This window comes from Chenopodium album, chromosome 2 (genome assembly GCF_948465745.1).
Source record: "Chenopodium album chromosome 2, dcCheAlbu1.1, whole genome shotgun sequence".
NCBI lineage: Eukaryota > Viridiplantae > Streptophyta > Magnoliopsida > Caryophyllales > Amaranthaceae > Chenopodium > Chenopodium album.
Window position 1 is genome coordinate 46,974,049 of NC_137835.1, and position 6,989 is coordinate 46,981,037.

General features: G+C 38.6%; 1 non-coding gene across 1 annotated transcript; it reads right to left on the bottom strand.

The window, feature by feature from the left end:
* Window positions 1-5,744: 5,744 nt before the first annotated feature.
* Window positions 5,745-5,851, bottom strand: LOC145607626 (small nucleolar RNA R71). Its single transcript, XR_014105594.1, has one exon. It is a non-coding gene; the product is annotated as a small nucleolar RNA R71 (small nucleolar RNA).
* Between the last annotated feature and the right edge of the window lie 1,138 nt (window positions 5,852-6,989).

Consider the following 6,989-nt stretch of genomic DNA (forward strand, 5'->3'; position numbering starts at 1 on the left):
ACACATCAGATGTATGACAATCCGATTTAGGGAAAGTTGTCAATGCTTCGTAACAATCCATCCTTGGAAATGTTGCCACGATGAAGTGACAATCCGTTTCTCGGAAAATTTGCCAAAATCTACTTTTTGGAAAAGTTGCCAATGCTTCGTAACAATCTGTCATAAGAACTTTGCTACGATCGACAATCCTCATCTTGGAATATAACTCTTGAAAGAAATCCACCCTGTAAATTTGCCAATGCTATGCGACAATCCTTTTAGGAAAATATTGCCACTATTGACAATCCGCGTCTTGGAACATTTGCAAAAAAGAGTTAATCGACAATCCACTTCGGGAAAATTTTCCACTTACGGAAATGAATGACAATCCACGTTGAGGAACCTTTGTCGAAATTTATGGTGAGTAGAGACCTCTGACAATCCTTTGGGAAATTTTGCCATAAGGAACTGGGTGTATGACAATCCAATCTCGGAAAACTAGCCAGCGATGACAATCCGAACTTGGAAAAAATTGCCAAATAGAGCAGGAGCACGACAATCCACGCTTGGAAACTTTGCTAGAGATGACAATCCCATCTTGGAAAAATTGTCGTTAAAGAAGATGCGCGACAATCCATATTTAGAAATATTGTCAATTGGGGATGAAAATCCAATCTTGGAAAAATTGTCGTATAAGTGATGCGCTTGCTTTTGAACCGATTCCTTGGTGCTTGTAATGAGCCAGTGTTTAAGGCGCTTAAGTTAAGTGAGACGATCGTCGTCAGGTCAATCACTTACTGTGATTGTAATCGAGCCGACTACTAATCATGTCAATTTGCTTTAGGGCTAATTGGTGTACCAAGGAACCCAAAATTACCGTATGAGGTTTGCATAATCTAATATGGGACCATGCATCTCGTTGCTATACCGGTGCTTTCCAGAACATATTGTCGCCGCGTTCTCGCTCTGTCGCCAGGCGACAGCCTTGTCGTCTGACGCTGGAGTCAGGTTTTCATTCGCGGCTTTTCGAAAAAAATCCGGGAATGTTCTTGCATTTATGACTTTTCTCATGTAATTAGAGTTGACCTAAGACTTAGTGTTGCTTGACTCATTGACTTGACACGACTTAAGGTATAAACTTGACTTAATGATGACTCACTTCGTGTGACTCATGTGTGCATAGTGTTGACTTAATATGATAACACGACATGACTAAATGTGTAAATGACTTGTTCCTGCATTTTAATGTGATCGTGCGACTCGGAAATGCAAAAAAGAAATTTTTTTTGGTCATTTCTGTGGAGGATACCGACTTTCACCCGAAAAAGAAAGACGCAAAAAAAGAAAGAAGCGAAGTTTTTGAAGGTGCATGTTAAATGAGCTTAATCCGTTAACGTTGTCTCTCAAAGTACAAGGATTGTAACATCTTAGACTATCCTAGTTGACTCGATAACGAAAGTATTTAGGTAACTTAGGCGCGGATTCTAAGTACTTCATACTTTGTGATGTAATGATGATTGATCTTGATATGACAAGGCATGCTTCAGCGTTGTGTTTAGATTTCAAGACAAAGGGTTCCTAAGGGAAGTATATTTTGTCATGTATCTGTGTAGTATGTGATAGTGACACTAAGGTTAGGTCGCAAAGGCTAAGTGTAGACACCTACTTTTGGCCTCTCATCCCGAAAGGAAGTGCGATGATGTTACAAAAATTTGTTCTTCATGTTAGATCAAAGTTGAAGTGAGTATGGACTACGAAAAGCATTATGAAGTAAGTTAAAACCCATATTTAAGACCAAGTTATATTAGAGCCTTGTCCGATTACTAATTAGGCATAAAACGTGTTCATACATGTTTAAACTTGATTAATAACGGACCCAAATGCGTCAAATGCAATGATTGGATCCAATGGAACCTACATTGTTGAAAAACCGAGACAAACAGATGAACCAACTATACAATTCCAATAAAATACCTATACAGATAGATAGCCCTTTAAAAGATCTTTCCAACGGTATATTATAAGCCAAATCCCGAGCCAAAACGAAAAATTTAAGATCAAAATAGTAAACCGGGCCCAAAACCGACACCCTTGCACTACACCAGCCATAACTTTTGATCCATAACATAATTTAACCTAATTCTAACAGCATTAAAAATTAAACATTCAGTGATTTCCAACAATATCTCACACGCCTTAATCCGACTTTGCAATCAAAAGTTATGGAAGTTTTAAAAACGTGTTTTCGTGTAAGGCAAACCGCAAACCAGCGCAAATGAATCAGTTGCGCGCGCAAGTCATTGAGATGCGCGCAGCACCCAGCGCGACTCAGAGAGATGCGCGCAGTACCCAGCGCGACTCAGAGAGTTGCGCGCGCCACCTGACGGCGCGGCTCTAAAACCCTAAACCTAGATCCCTTCGCCTATAAATAGGGGTCTTCGTTCAGCATTACGGGGACCGAAAAAATCATAATTAAAACCCTATTATTCTCAAAACCCTAATCTCTCTACTTCTCTTACTATCATACTACTTTTCCCTCTTTATTCCCAACTACTCTTCAACCCTAATCCATCCATTGAAGTCCTTGGAGGCATAAAGAAGAAAGAAAGTTCATAAACACATTAAACGGAGATTTAACATAAAAGAAGAACGGTTAGTTTCCTGAGCGCTTAGATAAATCACTTTTCCTTTATTGTTTAAATAACTTTAATTGAATAAATAGTGTTGTTTGATCAGTTTAAATAAAATTTTAATTAATTAATTCACATAGTGCTCTTTCCTTAATCAAGACTAGAATTGGAATAATTAATTGTTGTTTTATCACTTAAGACAAGGCAAATCTTGTTTATTTATTGTTCTTTCACGAATATTATTAAATAAGAATAACGACTTTTGCAATGTAATTCCTATGTGATTAATGCTTGTAAAGAAAATCAACTAACATAGTTTTAGGTATCACGATGCATACATTGTTTGGTAATGAAATTGTGAAAAAGGAAGAGCTAGTAGAGGCCGTACTAGGGCTAGAATAGCGATTCCTCCTTAAAAGAGACGTTATTTTAGTACCCTCGCTCCCGAACTCATTTCTGGTTTATGTAGACCAATTTGGGCATGGGTAAACTTATGATTCGTGCTAATTATTCCATGAACTCCACATGGAAGAAAGGCATGAACGAGGTTTATGAGTTTTCCTAAAACTCATTGGCGACTCCTACTTGTTTCTTACAAAAAGGCGTGATAAGAGTATCATTTCTAATTCAAGGTCTCCCAAACAGTCAGGAATTCAAATCCTACTACACCATAACAATTGTAAAGTCCTAGGCTTTTAAAGGACCAAGAGAATTTAAGGAGAGTACCCCTTACGATGGGATCACCCTCCATACAGTGGCGACTCCACTGGGGACTTAGAGGTTTCAAGATTAATACGTAGTTATGGTTCAAGGTTTCCAACACTAGGTTGCCTATGGATTGTAACGAGAACTAACTTGGATACTATCTAGTTAGAGAGTGAGACTCGAACGCATAATATCTTCCTTTTTCACAAAAGTAAAAATCAAACAAGCAACATTGCATCATGCATAATCATAGCTTAGTTTAGCCATTGGGGATTGGCTCATTGACTAGGGGTTGCCAACACTAGGCTTCTGATGTGTCTATTTTATGTAGTATTTTACCCCCGTCCCTTGGTCATAATTAGTAGTGTTTTTGGCTCTTTAGAGCCACTTTTATTACTAATTGGTGTTTTCTAGTGTTTTCGTAGATTTGGTTGACTTTTGCAGGGATTTATGCTTTTGGAGTATTTTCCTGAGATATTTTGGAGCAGTTACGAACATTGGAGAAGCACGACCAGATTCCATAGCCCAGGGCCGGTTAGAGCTATCGAACCGGTGATTAAGGGCTCGGTATAGGTGATACCGGGGCATTTGGACCAAGTATTCAAGACTAGAAGAGGAAACCCAGATTGGCCAGAAGAATTGGAGCCCAATCGTAGTCCAAATAGTGGCCCAATTGAGCAGCCCGGCCAAAGAGGCTGGCGCCCGAAGGCGCGCCCGGCTGGGCGGGAGAAGCTTAGGCTGGCGCCCGGTGACGCGCCCGGCCGGGCGCGAGATTATTATTATGAGCAAAAAGGCGCGCCCGATCAGGCGGTGCCTCACCCGATCGGGCGCGTGTATTTCTTAGGAGACGATTATCGTTGTTTTAATTTGTTTTAGTTTAGGATTTTGTACGGAGTATAAATACTCCTCTGTAATACGATTTTAGGATCTCTTCTTTTCTTTTTTACACTTTCTTTACTCTCTTAATTGTTCTTTTAGATTTCTTTCTCTAAAAACCTTTGTTCTTAATTCTACTCTTAATTCCAGATTTATTTTGGTAACGATTCCTCTTCTCTTAATCTTAGTTATTTATTTTATTCCTTTAATCATGTCTTATTTTATTGCTTTGATTAGTTTAGTTTTTACCATGTGTGAGTAGTTTTATTTCTAGGGTTTATGGGGATCCATAAATAATATGAAGGGGTAATTTATTGTTGTTAATTATCAATGCTAGATTAATTTCTTATTGATTGGTTTAATGCTCTGTGACTAGATTTGCGCGGATCTTTTATGCATGAGTTTAACAATATTGATTCTAGATTCGACAGATGAGAATTGATGTTTAGGTCTAGTTTCAATAGGCAGGTTAATTTATAAATGGTTAGGTTGAGATTCGAAAGATGAGATTTAATACCGGTAAATTAATTGTGTGATTATAATACGTAGCGAAAGCCCTTTATAATCTGATTAATATATGCATTGATGAATGATTATTGTATTCTACCCTGGAATATTATTTATTGGTGAACCTATGCCCTAGATCCTTTTATATATTGTTTTTTCCCTATTCTCAATCTCCGTAGTTTAGTTTATTATTCAATCATAAATATTGGTTACTTCATAATCTAGATTATTTTAGGTAATTAGGAATAGAAAGACTTGTTTCTCTGTGGAGATCGACCCTACTTCCCTATCTGCTTTAGTTAGAGGACTTAGGAATTATTTTTGATTAGGGGATACGACTTTACCCTGTCAAAATTTGGCGTCGTTGCCGGGGAAACGGTTTTATTTTTATTTCTGATTGTTTTTATAGTCTAGATTATTTCCCTTTTGTCTCAGAGAGCGTTATTTCTCTGAGACAAATCTCACATTTGCTTCTAGTTTTTGTGTATGCCCAGGTGTTCCAGATCAGGTTACATCTCATTCGATCCTGAGATCGAACGTTCCTTCCATAGACAGAAAAATCTCTACAAGCAAATCTTGGCGGATTCTGGTGATAATAACAATAATCACCGCAATCCTCCGACTGATTCTAGCGATTTAGAGGCATCATCAGACGCAGAATCAGAGACGACGACTCCAAAGAAGCTTAATGATTATTCATAACCAAAGCTTACGGATTTTCCACATCTCACCCCTACTCCGGCTCTTGATGGGGTTCAATTTGAAATTAAACCTCAATTTATAACGATGATAGAGAGGAAGAAATTCAGTGGAGCCAAGGGTGAAGACCCGAATCTTCACATTGCCGACTATTGTCAATATTGCAACACCATCAGACAAGCCGGGGTCACTCAAGACCAAATCAGGGAGATTCTCTTTCCCTTCTCTCTAACTTGAAAAGCTAAATTGTGGTTTAATGGTTTAAATAGAACTACACTTGGTATAACTGACTGGGAAACTCTTGTTTTGAATTTCTATAACTAGTATTATCCTGCAGAGAGAACAACCGTACTACGAAGTGCGATCCAGAACTTTGCCCAAGAAGCCGATGAATCTTTATATGAGGCTTGGGAGAGGTTCAAGGATTTACAAAGAGATTGCTCCCACCATAATTTAGCGCAATGGTAGTTAATCCAAGCCTTTTATAATGGTCTTGGAAATTCCTCTCGAATAATTTTAGACTCTGCAGCTAGTGGGAGATTTATGAATCTTGATGTTGAAGATGCAGGTCAGGTTATTGAAGACATGGCGATACACAATTCCCAATATGGGAACCCTAGAGGATTTGCTAACAAGGGAAAGCATAGTGTCGACTATGTATCCTTTTTGCAAGCTCAACTAACCTCTATTTGCCAAAAATTAGATAATCTGAGTACTGCTAATGTAGCTAATGTTCAAAATCTACCACCACAAGCGCCACAGCAATAGCAACAGAAATATTATCATCCCAATTCTAGCTAGAAGAACCAACCACAACAACCCTCCTCATCTTCTGACCCTTCTCTGGTGGAAATTAGAGCAATGTTGGCTAATATGCAAAAGCACATGGAGAGCAGAGATGCGACAATTGATCAAATTCAAGCGCATAATAAAATTGTAGATAATCAAATTGCCCAACTCTCCGCTACTCTACAAGCCCGCCAACAGGGAGCCCTGCCGGCACAGCCGACTAGGCCTACGGATCAAGCATTTGCAATTACTCTAAGGAGTGGTTCAAACTATTAAGGGCCCTCTATGCCCAGAGTTGATGAACCTATTTTATTAAATAATGCTAATCTTGATTCCGTTAAACCAAACAATGTAGTTAATTGCCCTGCAGGGCTTAAGGATAATACTAAAATATCTAATTCTACATTGCACGGTACAACTCCAGAAAAGGTGGCTACTCCAGACAAGAGTAATAATGCTCCAAAGCCAATTATCAAACTTCCATTCCCCAATCGTCAATTGAAGACAAACTTGGATAAGCAGTTTGGTAAGTTCCCGGAGGTAGTAAAAGATTTGAAGGTAACAGTTCCCTTTACTGAATTGATCACACAAATCCCCTCGTATGCAAAATTTATGAAAGAAATATTGACGAGAAAAAGGTCTATTAGTGAGGTAGAGAAAGTAGCTTTCACTGCAGAGTGTAGTGCCATACTTCAAAATAAGTCTCCACCTAAATTAAAAGATCCGGGTAGTTTTTCTATCCCTTGTCATATTGGCAATCTCTTGATTGATAATGCATTGTGTGATTTGGGTGCTAGTGTTAGC